The sequence below is a fragment of the Fopius arisanus genome, unplaced genomic scaffold (assembly GCF_000806365.1).
Source record: "Fopius arisanus strain USDA-PBARC FA_bdor unplaced genomic scaffold, ASM80636v1 scaffold00020, whole genome shotgun sequence".
NCBI lineage: Eukaryota > Metazoa > Arthropoda > Insecta > Hymenoptera > Braconidae > Fopius > Fopius arisanus.
This window is the reverse complement of record NW_011887759.1, coordinates 439903-460155: the sequence shown is the minus strand read 5'-3', so window position 1 is coordinate 460155 and position 20253 is coordinate 439903. Positions and strand designations below refer to the sequence as shown.

Genomic DNA, 20253 nt, shown 5'->3' with positions numbered 1-20253 from the left:
GTATCGAAAACCACCGAGGTAATTTCATTTTTGCCAATAACGGAAACGATCCTTCGGGAATCAGGAGAGATCCGTGTGAAGGCGATTCCGGCCGGAGATATCGTTTTTTTTTTTTTGTTCATGTGTAAGTATCGCATTGCACGCGAATTCTACACTCATTCTCGATTTTATATCGCTTCGTATACCACAGCTTTAACGGTTAATCATCCTTTCCTATTTGGTCCTAAAGCGCCTCGTTTATCGCTCCGATGTGAATTTTTTATTCCCTTGAAAAATTATCAGTCTACAAGTGAAGTATCTTCCAGGATATACTATGAAAAATGTTTGAAGCCTGCAGTATATGCAGGATATACCATGAAAAATACTTGATTGGAAATTTTTATAATTTTCTTTTTTCACTAAAATTTTGAAAAATCGCGGAATTTCAAAGTTTTAATCTGCCAGGAAAATCAGTGGAAATTCTCAATTTCATAATACGACAAATCCCTCGATTTTTCATTAATTCCCGATTAATTGCATTAATAATAAAAGCAATCCATTTAAATGAAATATAAAATATTAATAATTTCATTTTTACTAGGGAAGTATGGTTCCCAAAATTTTCATACTTCTTCAAATAAAAAAGCATTCTCGAAACTTTCGAGACTACAAATCACAAATAAAGAGCATTGAATAGAATTTCTTTTGTCCTATTTTCCCTTAATCCCGATATTTTGTCTCGCGAGTGGCCAATGGGGCGTAGATCATTTCTACTGAAAACCGCGAAAGAATAATACATTCAAATGATAAATTCAGGTACGGAAACCCCAATGGTGAGCCCCCGATGGATGCCTTACACTACATGTACAATGTGACATTTTGTATCGGTCTTAAAGTTTATACGAGTAACGTTTTGGTCGTAGGTTCCACGAGGAATTGGCGGCCGGATGTGAGAAAGAAAAATTGAGGGTGGAAGGAAAGAAAATAGTAGGACGGCTTGAGTAAATCGCTGGAGTTGAAGAGAGAGGAGTATTGAGGGGGGTGGTTAAGTTGATTCCCTCGTTGGCGATTCCCTCTTGCACTCTCTGGGTCCTAGAGTTTTGCTTCTTCATGGCCCAGCGCTCGTGCGGAACTGCAGAGGCACTTTTCCCCGAACCCTCTGCATCATCCCTATATCTACCTTTTTTCCCCCTTTATTTTCCCTCTTCTCGTGGGACTCGACGCCGAGCCCTGGATTATTAATTCCCCTTGGCCGTTATAAAGTCGGAAAATACGGAGGACGTGGCGTCTTTCCAGATTCCCGAATTAAATCGGCCGGACTGGTATATACCTACTCCGGGGAATTCACCCCCCCGAGTTTCAATTTTCCTCTCCCACTCGATGATTTGGCTCATTCATTTGACTAATGTTTTTCACTGAGTTCTCATTGTTCTGCTGGTTGTTGGAAACAATTCGCATCGAGGAAATTGCAATCGTCTTATCCTATTGGACATTGTACTCAGGGCACAGCGAATTCAATTGCTATGGCCCATGATAATGAAGTGAAGCCTCTGTGGAATTTATTTCATTGGAAAGTCTACGGATTTCTTTTTATTCCCGTCTGTTTGTCCGCGAATCTGATTTTTATTTTTTTTCGGTATTTTTAATCAACCGGTTCCGTGGTTTTGGGCTTTTCAGAGCGTGCAATCGAAAGTATACCGGAGTGGTGACCTATTTTTTTTTTCAATTTCGGATGGAATTGAGCAAAGGGTTTGTTTGGAGACAAATAATATTACTAGTGAGATTAAATTACGGTTTTAGGTGAAAATGAAACGTAAATTTAACGTTGATGTTGATCTTATTATGGGGGTCAGTCATTTTTTGCCACGAATACAGAATATTCAGTACGCAACGAAAATTTGCACTTTTGCCGAGTAAATCTAATTGCCGCAGGAGCCTTCACGCATTTCAATATTATGTAATTTTTCATGTACTTTTTCCACTATTTTTCTCTCCGTGTAAAACCGTTGACTGAAACTGCAATAAACTATTTAACGGGATAAATGTTAATACTATGTTTAATTGAATAATGGTTCGTTAGTCTTGAAACAGATGACAGATACACCATTTGTCAGGTACATATTCTCTCATAAAGTGAGCTTATTACCCAGTTTATACTATGTAATTCATAATTCTCTGAGCTTATTGCTCAATAAAGATCAATCTAATAGTTCATTTTATTATCCTATTAAAGAAGATGATGATCTGGCTTAGGAAGGGGGAGACGAATCGTCATTTCTTTTTCGGAAAATAATAATGAAGAATGGATCATGGTAGATCCTCCAGTAATTCTCCAGCAGGTTATTAAACGAGTTAGTACAAATTTTCAACTTTCAACTTTATGTACTAAGTGAATATTTATGTTGAGCGAAACAGAAATCCCAGTAATTCTCCAGAAAAATAAGTTGTATTGGATTGAAATAAATATTCTGAAATTTCTTAACGATAAAATTTTTTTTCATTCATTTTGTTAAACAACATAATATTTATTCGTAGAATCAAATACAACAATAATTTTCCGTGGATATTACTTGCAGTAATTAACGTATTGAAATATTAATAAAAAATTAATTGCGATAAGTACAACGAATTATAGCAAAGATCATAAACTTTTTTTTTGATTGTACCTGTAAATTCTTAATTGCATGGTTTTCCCTAGTTTTTCAATGAATTCTCCGATCACATAATAAATGCAATTAGAATTGAAGAGGTCTTGGTATTAATTGGTGGAGACTTCGATATGAAAATCGTAAAAAGTGTTTGATCTAGTACCCAGGGAAATTAAAAATTTATTACTTGGGCTGACGTTCGTAAAAGTAAAATTTTATTACAAGGGTTTATAGACTCGCATCACTCGATGGAAAAAGGAAGTGGCTGAGGATCCCGGACTTATATTGCATAGTGTAAATGTTTCTTTGAGGGTAAATGAATTTTTTTTTTGGAAACTGGCCACCGAAATTTGTGGCCGAAATATATAGCCAACTTTTCAGGCGAACGCTAGATCCAAAAAATATCACTGATTCTACAGATGTTGAATGTCACAATAATATTTTAAATAAGACTCTTTTGAAGAATGCATTGGCGATGACGCGTATTTTATAAAACTTTTTGGGGAATTCATAAAAGTTTAGAAAATAAAAATATAGAAAATAGGCGAAATGTTAATAAATCCTTGAATTAAGTATAGAATATATTAAATTCAAGTATTTTTTCTTCGTGCAGAACAACCTGATTAGATTGGCTAAAAAAAACTTTGCGGTGAATTTTTTGTTAAGAAACTCCGGTTTTTGTGGTGGCGCAATTGCTCATTACCTGGCACCCCAAAGTTAAATGAGAAACGGCTCAGAGGATCGAAACTTAGTCCTGGTGGGGAATGGGTTGTATGGGGATGGGTTGTATTCGTCATGTCAGGTATGCATCCGATTACACATCGAGTTATTCTACTTGCTCTCGTTTTGATGATGAAACAAGAGCTATTCTATATATTATTCTGTACATTGCCAATATATTATATCTATACGCTGTTAGGGCACTTAACAATTATTAATTGGGGCATATGCAGTAATTGTCAATATTGCTAGCGACATCCAATTATCAAATTATCATACACCATTTAATTCTGACAAATATCATTCCATTCCGACTGTATGATTCATTAAATTTGTAATAACAACGGCCAATGATTAATAAATATTCAATATCAATTTTTATAACTTCTGAAGTTAATTCCTGAAAAATTGGTGTTAATTACGGATTCAATGTTCATAGTTCGAAGGGATTTAAAAATATTTTCAGCGGATTGAATGGAATTGATGAATGCTGGTGTACAGAACAGAAATAGAACGGAATGTGTCTAAGCAGAGATGCTTGAAATTTTATTTATAATCAATTTTGTTCCTCAGTAATATTTATTTCAACATTAATAACGATAGCATGAATCTTTAGCCACTCTTCACGGTTGTTTATGGCCACCAGGGGTTACGAAAAAAATTCACAAATTCCTCGTAAAAATTTCATCCGAAGGAGATGGAGGTATCTTGTTGCCGTTAAGTTTCATTTGAACTTAACGAGACCGGAAGTAGAAAAGATTTACCGTCGGCAAAGTCTCCATCTCCCTCCTCTATTTTTCTCTGTTCTATTTTTGTTCTAGAGTGGTTTGTAGTTAGAGGAGAATGAAATTTGTCTTCATGTAACTGACTGTCCATAGCCACGTTCAAGTCATTAGCACTGATGAAGATGAAACGCGGTAAATTGCTAACGGAATATAATAGTGATGAAAAGAGAAAGATTTCGGTGACATCGCGTAAAAAATTTTTGTGTTCTATTCAGTGAAGTATTCAATGTCAAAGAACCGGAAAAATTCGCCTGTTGTATAATAAAAACTAGTGTTCCAACCGGTAGAGTTTATTACCTCGGGGATTTAGGAGACTGAATATGACGCAATTCTCCATTAAATCTAGTGGAGTGCACGAATTTTTGTCATCTAGTTTGCCAGTAAAATCCGCAACTCTCCCTGGGATTAGAAGAAAAATTAAACTACTCGTGCGTTTTACTGCGCTGTCCAGACCATTTTATCAAGATTCTTCGGAGCAATTATTCAATTTGTACAGGAAAAATTCGTGGTATTTCAAGGGGTATTTTATTTTACGGAAAATTACGGGTACTTGTAATGAAAGAGAAAAGAAAATTTATTAGTTTCTGTGCGAAATTCCTTGAAATGCCAGTGAAACGCAAATATGATAAGAATTTTGAAAATGGACCAGCAATTTCCGGTGAAATTTTTTAATGGCATCTGCCTTACACGTGCTCGTGGCATATAGTGTGGAAAAAATAAAAATGTTAGTACCGGTAAAACTGATGGGATTATGTCAGACAAGTTTGAACAATGGCCGTAAGTTGACGGAAGTTTTTAGCTGTAACGACATCAAATTTAACACTTAAGTCTATAACAAATGCGAGATTTGTGGCGATACTAAATGCGACAAGCGATAAAATACCTCGAAAAGTTCCCCCGCCCCTCTTCGTCGAGTTACTTTCCAAATTAACAAAATTTTACGGCATTGAAACTCTTATTATTCCGTCTTTGTACCCCACAACTTGAATATTACTATTGCACTGATACAGATATCACTTTATAAAATTTTTCGTACCATTTCTACTTTTGCGAGTAAGACAACTTTACATTTCTATTTATGCGAGTAAAATTTTACTCTATTTTACGAGACCGATAAAAGCCCTGGTGAAGGTAGCTCATGAAAAAAAGGGGGAAAAAAAGCTGTGGGTAGAGGCCAATTAAGTTAATTGTGAGTCTGTACCTTCACTCGGACCTTCGGATTCTTTTGCCAAGGAGTCCGGACTATAGCTCCTCCTTCCTTTCTTTATCCTCTTTTTTTCCTCATTTTATTATTATTATTTTCTCTACTGTCGTTATTTCCCAGTAATCGCGGAGAGAAAAGAAAAATCGTACGAGTAAATTGGAAGATGCTTTTCTAATGAGAATGAAATTCAGTTACTGAGGATTAATTTCTATCATCCCTGTTGGTTGTACTTTCTCATTCTTTTCATTACTGCTTTTGCTATATTTTACATGAGCCAGGTGAAACACGAGGGAGACAATCAACGTGCCAGGGTGGGTTTATTTTGATGAACGTCTTGGCATGCAATATGCGTAAAGGGGTGGGACAAACTCCTTTCCTTTTAATCCTATTTAATATTCATTGTAGTTCTATTTATAGAGAGAATTCTTAGGAACATCTTTGTGTCATTCCTGAATCAAACTCAACTTAATAGTGTATGTTGCTAAATTTGAAGAATTAACATATCGTATGGAAATTATTTCCGCGTAATATTTAATATGTAAAAATATGGAGAAAAATGCATCGACAAATTTATTTTGACTTTTCGAAATTGTCCTGGAATTTCAATAAAAAATGCAATGACTCCATTAAAAAATAAATTTTTTTAGAAAAATAGAATATTTCGGCAGTATTTCATGCTAAAGTATTGTTTTTTTTTTTGTGTTTGTTCTACTTTTCGCCACGATCTCTTCCTTTTTATTCGTTCGTTGATTTCAATAAAAGATGAATATAAAATGAGAATTGTAAAGCTACTTGGATCATTTCGGAAAAAAATTGAAAGAGGATTGAGTCCATCCTATCGGAAAAAAAATAGGAGGGAAAATTAAATTCCCCGGACAGGCGAGTCTCATATAAAATAACTTCATGTGGCTACGATTGTAAAACCTCATAGTTCTAAATGGAATATTCGGAAGATTGAAGTAGAAAATAAAATCCTTATCTCCAACTCGATAGGAAGAGACAGTATGAGGGATTGAATTGAGTCAAATTGTCCAAGGGTCAATTCTATTTTTTACATGACGTTTTTTTTTTTTTCGAAGATCGGAAAATGCCGCGGGCGCAGTCTGACCAGACCGCACCCAAACCCCATCACGAAATTCAATCTCTTTTCGATTTACCGGAATTCTCGGTTTTCCGTTTTTTTTTTATTTTCTAGTTGCCTATTGTTTCACGAGTCATTGAATTTATTCGACAATTGAGGGGGCAACGGTATTGTCCGGCGGCTGTTTTTAATTGCAACTGGTGGGTTAAAATTCCACAAAAAATTCCACAGACCATATTCCTTCATTTCAAGTTCACCGATTGAGATAAAAATGTCTGACCTGCTCTATGGGGCATCAGTAAAGTAGTAAACTGATTTAAATAAAAAATTTAGCATTTTTCTCAATCATCGATTCACCCCGAAGGAGTTCATTTAATTGAAGACCATTTTTGTAGCTCGGATTACATTCTTTAATTGATTCACTTGTTCCATTCCATTCCCCACTACACCCATCCTTCGATGGTAATTAAATCTCCATTAATTCGGGGTCAACCGACTCGTTCGAGTTTAATAAAAATTCCTAGTCTCACTTGAATTATTCTACCGTCCTAACCCGAACGTAGATCTTAGTTATTTTGCTGGGTGTTTCCTTCATGGAGGAGCTTTTTGGTGGTACTACTGGGCATTACGGTGGTAACAGGAGTCTCGTGGAATCCAACAATGGGATATAATCGTCCGTGCGAGAAACTGATTATATTTCAAGAGAAGTGAATACCACTGGGGAAGAGCCAGTGGAAGGGGGTAAGATAGCTGAGGTGCACTGAGTGAAATTGTAGTACAATCTATGCTGGTTGATGTACCTTGCCAAGTCGAGTTTTAGTCACCAACTCCCAGGGTGGTTTCAGTAATTAATGTTTCGGCGGTGTACAAATATGTATAATTCATTGAATACGGTGTTATTCAAGATAAAGTCCTCTCGACAATAAATCACTATTAAAGTACATGAATTAAGTGATTATATAGAGAGAAATATTCAATCAAAATTACGTGTCTTTTCCGTAATTCCGGAGCGACATGTGGTTGTAAGAAATTTTACGAAACGAAATTTTTGTCTAAAGTCACGAAATGTTTCTGGGGGGTTTCATAATTTTTATCTGAATTATCATGACTAGTCCTGACATATTCCCAACTTTCACCATTTTCATTTATTTAATTCCTGTATGCAGTTGACTTTAATTCCTGCAGGAAAAGCAACCAGTGTTCTAACAATATTGTATCAAGGTTATGAATTTGGCAAAAAATCTGTCTCATCACGTCAAACTCATAAACTCTTGATACTCACAGTCAGAATGAAATGGTCCCGAGAATTCGTGAATTCCCAGAGGTGGATAATATGAATGGGCGAAACTCCCAGAGGAGGGGATGAAGTGAAGTAGGAGTGGTACGTGTAGCGGTCGCAATGGGAGGCAGATTGATGAATGGTTATACTATATATAGGAAGCTATAATTCGTAGCCCAGCTGACGATCGATAATCCAGACAATGATCGAGTTCACGAGATTTCAACTTGGATCGCGGCTTTGCATCGCTACCTCTGCAGTGGGTTAAAACTTGTCCCTCCCTTTCCCCGTGGGTTAAAAGTTGTACCACCCCCTCTGGTGAATCCACCCACATCGAGAGGATTCAACTCCAATGGAAACACATCCGACTCTACCCTGTGCTCTGAATCAGTCTGCACCAAAATTGGGTCGACGATACACACTTTCATCCCCTCACCACTCATCCTTACCCCTATTTCACAATAGTATGTATTCACTATGTATATACTCAATCCTCGATCAACACAGAAGAAACAATTTTGCCGCTTCCCTTCTACCCGCGATTTCTACCATCGGACAAATATCCTGTAAATTTAGAGCGGATCTGCAGGCACTCTGGAGCTTCCCTTATGTTTTAGCTTCATCTATCCTGAAAACTCTAGCCTTCCCATTCGGAATTGAAGGACCTTTAGTAATCTCTATTCAACTCGATAGATAAACCTCCCGTTTTTCGATTACTTCGACTTTCTCTCCCTCGTCCTCATAACAATTTGTTTTGTTTAGCTGTTTTTTTTTTTCGCTCTTAGCTGACCAGAAAGATGGAAACCTCCGGGAATCACACGTTCGAGTATTGACTATTTACTTTGGATATTCGAGATTTAATGGAGAGTGTGGAAATGAATGAAGAGGGCTACAGAAATTGCAGTTGTTATCAGTGGATTCTAAAATTGTGGGGAAAAGGAAAGTATCGAGTGAGAATTCTGAATCAATTCGGAGATGAAACGATGATTGGAGGGAATGGATGCATCTTCATTGAATAGTAAACAATTCTAGTTGAGGTGGATTTTTCAAATTGAAAAAGAGAATTGTTTTCATCTTCGGGGAGAAAGAGAAAACAGGATTTGATAAACTTTTATATTTTCGAAACACACTAACCACGCGCTCTGGCAGATTTCTCAGGGGAGATTTATAAGGTACTGAAACTGCTGGGAATGAAGTAAATATTAGATTCTTGGGCTGTTTGTCTTTTTCGCCAGGGAATTGGTGATCTTCCGTCATGGACTTGTCAGGGAAGTTGAGCGATTGGTATGTCATGAGAAACATTTAGTGGCGGAGGGTAAGTTAATACCGGATAATCACAGATGGTCATCAGTCAAGATTTTCGACCCCTTCTGTACTTTGCGCAAACTTTAATTCAGTTATGAAATATATTGCAGTTTTTTAGAGAAATATTTTCTCATATTCCGAGCAAATTTCGTTTAATGTTTCCGGTACTTCCTCAAAACCGTTTATTAATTATATCACCTGCACAGTAGGACAAGGTCATTCGTATACTTCACGTGATGTGATATATCAATGTATATTTGTATGATAAATATTGTGGATTATGAAGACCTCTCTGACATGTTGTGGTAACCGTGAGGTTAGACCCCGGAAGTGAGACTAAACAGAGAACTAATCTAGCACTGCTGTCTCCACATGGAGGCAGGGAAATGTCATTACGTCTTGAACTGTTGTCACCAGCAATTCGTCACTTTCTGCATGAATTTATCTCCGTCGAATTATTCCGGGATGATTGTCTGTTATACTAATGAGTTTTGAACATGCTCCATGATAATAGAGTCCCAACCACATAAACCTTCATCGAAATATGTGGTAAGTTTTAATGAAGGGACTCATCATCTGGATTAATAATTGAGATGATGAAAGTAAGCCTTTGAATAGAGAAAATGTTCAATATTTCCTTGAGATTTTCCATTCTGAGCCTCCGCACACCCGTGAAAATATCCGATAAATGATAGCGTCTAATAAAAGTTGACTTCAACTTTCTGTGGAATTAGGATAAACCGAAAAACTTTCCCGTATGAAATAAGATAAATCTTCCTAAACTTAAATAGTCACTCGAATTGAATAAACGTAAATTTTCCACTTTGCACCTAGTGAATTCAAACAGCAAAGTTTCCCGGACAAAATATACCTGTACAGCTATCATACAGAAAACTTGCTAGACACTAAATTCCACCATTGAACTTTTGCACTTGTGTGTGAGTGTTTAAGTGCATTGGAGGAGTCAACAGAGAAAGTGTTCAAGTGTTTGACTGAAAATACGACGCCGACGAAGGCGTGAAACTAGCGAGGAACGGAAGGAGAGCTTCATATCGTCTTCGGTGAAATTCACGAGATTCAATTTTGGTGCCACCTCATCCTTCCCTTTGCCCCGTCATCTGAACTCGAGGAACCGTCAATGTAATTATGTAAAGGCTTTCTGAGGGAGAAAAGGGGGTAAAACTCCCTGCGGAGACACAGCAGTTCTGCACTCTAATCCCATGTCTTTTACATATAGACTCCTCAAATATGCGCAAGACAAAGTTTTCCCTAACGTTTGCTGTTGGATGTCCATTTATTGCTGTTAATTTTATTAATATCATCAAGTTATTGAATTGGCTTTAGTAGAGATGTTATCTCAACTCAAATGCCACCTGACACTGATGTCCGCAATTTGATGAAATTTAAAAAAGGGTTATAGAATGGTGATTAGTCGAAAGATTATGTTTGAAAAATTGAAATAGGAAACTTGAGTGTCAATTCCTTTTGGAATATATTTTGAATAATTCAAGAGACCGAAGGATGGAAATAGTATCTAGTGCAAGTTTTGGAGGGACTGAGTCGAAGATGTTTCCTGTATTTGTCGAACTTTTGGTTGACGGTAAATTTGGAATCACCGGTTAGAGTAATGCTTCTGTTTTCTTTTCGATTCCCTCGGAGTTGTATTTCACCTTGAGCCATTATCTACTTGTTTACCCAGCTCCAATGGCTCGCAAGCTCATGGTACGTTGGTACATGTACACTGGCACAAATCCTCATTAGAGCGACATGCGGTCAATTGCGTGCCTATACTCTGTTCTGTGAATACAACCAGGCTCAATAGACTAACTGTTTCATGAATATAATTCTCCTCGATCTATACCGCAGATTGTAATGCGAAGAATTATATCCATCTGTCTAGAATAAATCTGGTAAGAGAATGAGAATTTCAGAATTTTCGTCAAATAATTTTGACAGCGTAAAAAGTACCAGGGATTGAGCACTTTAACATTTTACACGAATTTACATGAGAGTCAGAAAGTGATTATAACTATTTCGAGAGCTAGAATCGACAAAGTGGTTTGGAGATTTTAACCGCGACCATTACATCCTTTTTCAGCTATGGCTTAAAATTCATAATTTACAGTTCATTTCAATCCAGGATTGTAGCTTTGGGTTAAAAAGTATTAACAGCTTTGCATCCGGATCGGCCTGGATTATCTCGCTGTTAAAAGACTGTATGGCATTGAGTGTATGCGCATGCTCACCAGAATACATATTAACTTCTTTGACGGTTTAATTACCTTTATGTCACTATATAATCCGAAAACAAGTTAAAGAACAAACGGCGGATTCAATCGAACTTACAGAATGTAGTTAAAATCTTGAGAATTTTTGGATATCAACTTTTTTTTTTAAATAATGGAAAAATAACGTTTAGATTCGTCATAGGAATAAAAGAGAGAGAATCAGAGGAATTAGCCATTTGAAAACTTGATTGACTTGATTCCTGGTATTAAAATCGTAAGGAGAATAATATCGGCAGTTTGAAATTTCAACGAGAATGTCTCCCATTCACATTACAGGGCAGAATTACATTGTTTGCTGTTATTTAGTCAGACCTGCGGGGTACTTGACTGATGGTGGACTAATAATTCTTGTATTAATTTCTCCTGATTTCGTATGAGAGTGCAATTCTCGAAAATACATAAAACTCTCATTAGGCTACTACTCAAACGTATATTACGTGATACTCAACGAAGATAATATGCCATACCCTAGACCGAATTACCACTTCATCGCGGTGTATAATCTTTCATGAATTCTTAATCTTGTCCAGAGCTCCTGAATGAACTGTTCTATTCCATCCATTATAACCAGTTTAATTAAATTCATAAATAAATACACAAGTTTGTAATTTCTGCCTCAGATTGGTTGGTAATTGTTCCGTAATTGGGAGAGAGGATGAAGATAAAAAAAGAACATTTCTCTAAACGATCTGCCCGGAAAATGAGAAAACTTTGTTCTCCAAAACATCTCCTACAGATTCGGCGGAATTTAGCACTTCAAACCATGTACAGAACTATTATTTCTCAACGTGAGAATGCTATTTCATTTCACCTTTCAAGTGGAGGACTTCAGAGTGGTATTGTTCTGCCGACTTATCCATAAAAACTTGAAGGCAAATATAAAGAATGAGATTAACGAGTTCTCTGGAGGATTCATTACCTCATTATGTTGAATGTCACTCATTTATTCTTAACTCTGACCAAATGAAAGGAAAAGTTTTTAAAGAAAGTCAAATAACTCAACGAATAAATAACTTTTCGCCTGCAAATACTCTTCATTTACTGGAACTAGAAAAATTACCGGCTCCGAATTTACATTAATTGTTGGCATACATGCAACTCATTAACGTATTAATTAAGAAATCGAACAGTAATGACTAAATTTTCAATTCGACTCATTATCTCCACTTCAAGAATTGATGTCAGTAGATTGACACTGATTGCTCTTATACGGATTGCACACACGATTCATAGCCATTAATTGTACCAAAGCCAAGGCACGTATGTCCCGTCAATCTCACGATAGAGTACGGAGAGTTGAAACCTGTATATACCTTTTTCAATCATGTACCACTGCCACGGAAGAACGGAAAAGGAAGAGAGAATCAAATACTGCCATTACCAGGGGACAACCTCGACAAATTTAATAACATTGTTCCTATAATACGCCGTTCACCGTACCCCTATATTGCTAGTTCTCCATGGTTACCCAACGTCAGATGAAACCGAATTATCTGGACACAAACGAGCGACATGAGCTTCATCGTATTGTGGACTGGGCGTAGCTTATCCTGATTCTTCATGACTTTTGCCAGCGGCCACCCTCTCAGTGGAAATCAGTTTACGTTTTGTCAGAGTAAGTTATTGAATTATTTGCACTGCTTTTCTCTCATCCAATGTACACCGCTGATTGACAATTCCATTTCCATTTGTACTGACTAGCTGAGGAGGTGAAGAGGTGATGAGGTGAGGAAGCGATGAGCTGTTCACTGGAGATCAAGTGTCGCGCTGACGTGTCGATGTCAACATGAGAGACACACATCATAAATTATTTCTTGGAGGATTGAAGTGATGAAGGTCAGTGACATCGAAATTATTTACAATTATTCTTCCACAACTGAGTGTGGGTATAGCCCTCCCATCGCTTTCCACGTCTCTTCGATTTCTCTGTTTGATTCTCTCTCATCCTCATCTCATCCATTTTCCCTCTGTACCGAGTACCAACATCTCCAAAGTTGGAGCTGCGGTCGTAATCCCGGATTTGATTCAACGCATCGAATTCAATATCCTCTATCTTATATTGCGGATAAGAAATAGCTGCTCTTTAATAAGCGGACCCAGAAGGCTTCAGTGATTGCAGCTCACGTTCGTCGAGCTCCAATCAACCAGTATGATCGTCAACATACGACTTCACAGACCAGAAACGATTCGGATACAGGAAGAAGTTCCGATTGCTATTATTGATTAATTCTTGATATCAATTAATAGACTACAGAAAAGCACGAAAAATCAAAAGGAAAAATAATCTTTTTGTAATAATAGACTGAAAAAGATTGAATTATGAAACCACTTGCTAAAATAAAAGCTGCTTCATTCAATGAATTTCCCTCTATGCCTGTAGTTTAATTGTGAAATTCACGAGTTTTTCAGCCCGTATGTACAATATTGACCGTTCTTGAAACCCGAAAGTATTTAATTAATTAGATTTTTCCGCCCACTTCCCATCTATATGCTGCACGTTAGCCATAAAATAGCCTCGATGTAATTAGTCAGCGGATTAATTTCCACAGGTACTCTATCTGATTTTATTTACAGTGAGTGACGGTAAACCTTGCTTTGTTTACATCACGTGCAGGGCCCATGCAGTATCTTCCAAATTAACCCGCAAATTGAATTACATAAATATAATTACGAGAGTGCTTCCAGTTTAGACAACTATTTAACGAATTAGAAAATGTCTTTATGAATTAATGACATTTGATAGATTAGCGGGATTACACGAGTTTCACAATCTTTGACTGAAACTTCCCTAGCCGTCCTCTATTTTTACGTGTAAATTTTGGAATTAATAACAGAGTTTAACCAACCGGCGGAAGTTTTTTATTGGCTCCCCGTAAGAAGATTATGCACCTTATAATAGGTTGAAATTACTACATCCAGTACAACCTCCCAGCGATCCCTCGTGTCGGTAATGGCCACCATTTATAATCGAATTAGGGTGTCTTTACGGTCAAAGTTTTGTTGAAATTTGCCGATGTACGGCTCCTGGTGTGTCTTACCGCGTCGACGACTAATTCTCCATCTCTCTTGCGATACTCACGATTAGATGGCTCGTCTGTCGACTTGCTCTTTACCTTTTACGTTAGCTGTAAATGAGCGTTCGTTAGTGCTTCACCGTGAGCTCGTTCACCACCAATTTGTCGTTTATTCAACCCTCGAGAGGACACATGCCTCACTTGCAATTTTAGGCAAGTTAAGTATCGATCACTCATAAAGACTCCAATGAATCATCGCCGCAGTAATTGAATAATTATTTGGACCAAAGGACCAAAGGGTTCAGATATGCGATAGCAAAATGGGCCTTTCATTTTTATTTTCATTTTCGCTGAACGTTTTATTTACGTGTCAAATATTTTGTCACATATTCGTCAATTTTTCCCGGCATTTCAACCAGCGGAACACGAAATTCAAATATATGCATTGTGCTAATCCATCCGAAAATTTGACGAAACTTGAGGAAAAAAAGGGAGAATGGATGTATGTTTATTACAACGCGTTTGCATTCAGAGTGCTGTACTCTCTGCTTGGAGGTCTTGTTTGTGACTTCATCTATGTCATACGTATACAGCGTCAAACGTGCGGCAACCCCATGGTATACACCCTCGCGGCAATACCAAAACCACCCTCCGCATCTGTGGGTATGCATGCACATTCACAGTAGTTTTCCCAGAGGTAAAAGCACTCCATACACTCGTGCCCCCCATTACCAGCACCGTTGTCTCTATACCACATTGAACTAACCAACTTTGGTTTGCCACTGGGGAAAATTCATTGGTCTGTAAATGATTTCATTACGCACAATGTGACAAAATATATTTGAACGTCATAAAGATGTGCACCATCTTCCATTGGTATCTTCATGTTTGGCGGAATGGTCAGAGAACTTTCTCATTCTTCAAGTCGAATATGTTCAATCAACTGGTTGCCGCTCGCAGTTTATGAAGATTACAGGGAATTTACGTTTTTTCGTCTTTCAAGACCGTTGGAAGCCACTCGTATTGAACCAGATTATTAATCAATTTGGAGAGGGATGCGGATTTGGAGTGCGGTAATCAAGTTGAACGAGTTTGTTGCGCAAAGTTGCAGTAGAATCATAATAATTTGACGATAATAATAATTGATGTCGCAAATTGATATTTTCACGCCAGGGCGTAACTGGAGAATTGAATTATCAGTATCCGTAACTGTGAAACCTTGTGGGATCGATGACTGGTGTCGATTGCAAAGTTTATCGAGTTGTCCCTTTACGGAAAGTTGGTGGTGTGCACCGGTTGAGTTTCGCCCCTAGTCTTTGATTGCACGCTGATAAGCGCACCGTAGTAATCGTTGTATCACACATCCCCGCAGACGACAATTTAATAAACCGGCATAATGAAATTACCTCATGAGAATCGGAACACCCGTTTCATTACGCTCTTTATCAAACTTATCTCGATCTCATCTTAAATTAAACCGCACAGAGATTGTCAAATTATTTTCACCAGGTGATCATATCAAACAAGACAATCACAACTTGATTACGACGGAAATATCTGAATTGAGAATAATCAGTACTGTTTACTTATGCGTATGTCATCGTTAGAATGTCTCGACGAGGAGCCACTGGGTGAATTTAGTCACGTCAATATTGAACGACTCATCAGGCTGATTGAAGGCTGTGAGTATTACTTAACAAACTGTGTACCACAACTCATAAGGTTTTGAAACTGAGGAAATTGCCAGGATAAATAAATCAAAATGTAAACTCTGACTGAAGTTTCACCTGAATGTCGCACTAAATACATCAGAGATGAAGTTTTAATTGAAAGTAATTGAGTTATTGCATCGTTGGATCTCATAGAAACTCTCATGCAGCGAAAACTATATAAATACTGAGAAGTTAACAAACGGCGGAAGACAAGTGCGAGCAAAAGATATCTGTTAATGTTCAGCGAAATCATTAATTTATAGTCATGCTTGAGAATCAGGCAGAATTGAAATAAACGTTACGCCACCTAGAGCAATTACATGGAGACTTTCACCTACAATCAAGCAGATTTTGGAAATGCACGAAATGCAGGTACGGGAATGAGGGTAATATTGCAGGGAATGGAGCTGTGCATAATAAATGCTCCAAGGACTCGGTCCCAGGCGCTTTTCCCCAGGTATTACCGGCATTCACGCTCGCCTAGACACACATCGTCCGGAGCAAAGAGAAGCCGCTTTGTCGTGTGTATACGCAGCAAACTCAAGGACTGTGCTTCTGCATGCTTATACACACAACAGTACACTCCTGCATCCTCCATTTAATTTTGTTCCATTACGGAAATTCGAGACTGAGCTTCCTTCATAACAACCCATCAACGAGCATCATGCATTCTCCCAAGTGTTCATCTTTTAATGCTCTAACATTTTTGTTGCAACCCCACCCATCTCCCAATTTCACCGCCGATCAGACGATTATACATGTACAGATTACATACATGTACAGAGAATTCATTTACAAAACTCGGAAGATAAATAATCATTATCTGATAGAGTAATTTTTCAATGGATTTCTCTTATTGTGGATTTACTTGAATGTTAAACTAGTGGAAAATTGTAGTTGAGAGGTGATGTCTCGAATATTTTGGACGGAATTTGCCGAGGGGACTTAGAACGCTATAAATTCTGACCGCCGGGGCCCTGGATCGAAATCGGATCATTGGCATGCTAATCAAGATAAATTTGTATTACTAATGTTAATAGAAAATAATAGATAAATGAGCACGTCAAAACATCTACCATTGACGGTATGTAAAATAGAATAAAATCGGGATTGCTCGGATTCCTCCAGTAATTACATGAAATTTTCATTCGAACGTGAATAAATGTCGTAAATGGTAGAATAAAATTTTGTTCAGTTGCACGAACTTGAGCCATTTTGTCGTAAAGCTTCCGAGTGCTTAAGGTCGTAAAAATGATCTCCCTCCGTTTTATATCCAAAGCTTCAATGATATCGGATTAAAAATCAGTCTCAAGTGTGTCTGAGATGTCTTGAATTTTCAGCCACTCACGTATCCTACTTACGACACTGTGCATAATCCCATTCATTCTTTAACTACAATTGAAGTGGAAGTACCCAGGAAAATTATTGGGGATCGTTTCGACTGACAGTCGTTAACACTTCAGCGAGGCCTTTGCCCCTTCGGATAAGTATCAAACGTTTGAAGATGCTGCCCGTCGATGATTTCTTCCAAGTGCCTCATCGACCAAGACTTTACGAGTAAGAGCGGGTGAGAATCACCGAAAAGAAGAACATTGAAGGTGAGAAGAATTTTACATTTAACTGCAAAAATTTTCATCAACTTCTTGCCGGATCTCCAAGGAGGCCATCCTTTTTGTGATGCATCGACATTTGCCATGGTAATCAAATCCTCATCATCAGGAACATTTTTTATCAGAAATCATTTTCTTCAAGGAAAAAATTTGCCTCTCGTGGGCATTCAATAATTGTCCTTTGATATTAACGCCCTGACAAGTAACGACACGAGAAACAACATTTATTGAAGAAAGCGCCAGAAAATAATTTCGTTTAAATCATGTTTTAAATGAAGTTGAAAAATTGGATTGTATTGGCTATTGGTGTGATTCAATTTAATTTTTCGACGGACCTCAAACTGGAAATTCGGATTGATGTCGATCGATGGAGTTGTTCGCCTCGAATCAAGTCAAAGTTGAATAAAATCAGTAGTTTTTTGAGAGGTATTGGTTGGAACGCTGAAATCGAGAGATATTGATCTCGACAGGTGGAAAGTTGGAAGCAAGCCAGGACTTAAACCAGAATAAGCATATATGTGACCTGGCCGAGGGCACTATTCACTAGATCGTCAGGAGTATAGTGATAACATCGGGACGAACCTGGCTGCCAAGTGTTCGCCGACCTCCAGGCGATGATTCACCAGAGGAAATGGTTATTCTTTCAGTAATTCCGAATTACAATCACTACCGGAAACAATAATTATTGCCCCATCAATTTCATCGATACCAAACAATGAATCCTGAATTCAGCTATATGGACATTTAAATGTAATTAAGAAGAAATATCGATTGGAAAGAGCCGGTCAATTAAAAAATAGAAATTTAATGGTGCCTCTCCTTACTTTTCCTTTCGACAACTTCGACAACTTGAACGATTATGGGGGAAGTTTCTCTCTCGATAATTTCACTATATGCATCACTTCGTGACATGTCTGTCGATCAATTTTCCTCCATAAATGAGAGAAATCGCTGGAGCGATAGAGAATGAGTGAGCACAGAAATACGAAATGATGCGAGCGGTGAACCGTGAATTAGAGGAGAAAAGGACACGGAACGTTGTATCAAACTCACCTGCCTTGAGTTTGAAATTAATAATTCGAAAGGCTGAACGAATATATGTTCCAAGATGAATATTCTCAACAATTGCAAGCTTCTTTAGCGCTCGAATTGCATTGTGAATACTTGAAATCTGGTGTGCGTTCCAATGAGTGTACTACTCTTAAAGTATTGTTGGTTCTTATTACAAATTTTTTTCTGCATGAAAAAATTTATCTTTTGCAGAAATGTACGTAGGAGAATCATGAGATATTTGGAAGAGAGTTCTGTTTAAAGGAAATTCTGAACAGATTCAGGACCATTTACTCCAGCTTCCAAATGGAAGCCTTTTATTCATTAAATAGGAGTAGGATATTTACTCGAATTGGATCGGTAGTGGATGGACTGAGAATTTTCCGGGTCCTTGGTGACTTCCGGACAGACCGGGGAAGTCCCGGTTTAGGGTTTTATGATTCGGATTTTATAACCCGGAAATATTTCGGGTCCAACCTTCATGGCACGGGATAGTTCGGGTTAATTTTCGGTACGAGAAAGAGACTTCATTGCAAGTCATTGAATCTATTTAATTAAGGAACATAATCGGTACAATCACGACAACAGCAATTTAAATCTTCTAAAATATATTCAATCGGCAATCCACTTTCGCATCTGCCCGAGATCAAATAGAAATTATCTTTTGATGATGCTCCACATAAATTTGGAGATATTATATATTATCATGGATATTTATCAATTATCGCGATAATTACGTCGAACTGAATTGAGTGCAGAAGTACCGGTTGAAGTTCTTACTCTAGAAAATCTATGGAAATTCACCTAAACTCGTTTGATGAGCAATATTTCTAACTTCAACCTATCGTAGATCGTAAAACGTATTCAAAACGAAGTTCACTTGACGAAACTCTCTCAAAACACAACTCGAGTAGTGTAAAAGCTGAGTAGTAAAGTTGTGAATTGCTCAAAGTCGTTGGAAAGGATAGAACTGAGAGCTGGGATAGTGGCAGTTGCATTGAATACATTGCAGTATTGAAAGTTCCTTATCGCAGTTAGCAGGAGTGCGAGTTGCCCAACGCGTAAATTCTCTATGGAACCAAACGATACGCAGCAATAGAGTATTGTTACAATTGTTGAAGCTGTTATATCCATTCAGAACTTCCGCGGGGATTTCCCGCCGCTGTGTCTCCCACCATTTATTGTTTCCATAACCCATGAGGAATTGTTTATGAAGTTAATAAATAACGGGCAATCAATTTTTGAAGATGTTAATCAAAGGATGTGTCTTGACACATTATTTTAGAAACTGGTCAAGAGTGCAGGAGACTTGACGAGGATAATTAAATATTTATACCACACGTTTCTATATTTATTATGATGACTGATAGTAATCTGATATTTCATGCAGTTAATGGCAAAAAGAAAAGTGATAGCAGAAGCCCATTCGCGAGTTGCTATGCCCCCGGAAATTGGAAAGCACTCAGTGCTGCCAAGAGCTTGAAGAATATACACCGAAAGATCCAACGAAATCTGAAGAGTCTTGGTGGAATGGAATGAGATACATTTTCGAATTTCCCTGGTATCTCCTAACAACTT

At 37.6% G+C, this 20253-nt stretch overlaps 1 protein-coding gene across 1 annotated transcript in view; it reads right to left on the bottom strand.

Moving 5' to 3' along the window:
* ome (dipeptidyl peptidase 4 omega) overlaps positions 1 to 20253 on the bottom strand; it is a 174686-nt gene that overhangs the window by 68783 nt on the left and 85650 nt on the right. The gene's annotated exons all lie outside the window — the stretch shown is intronic.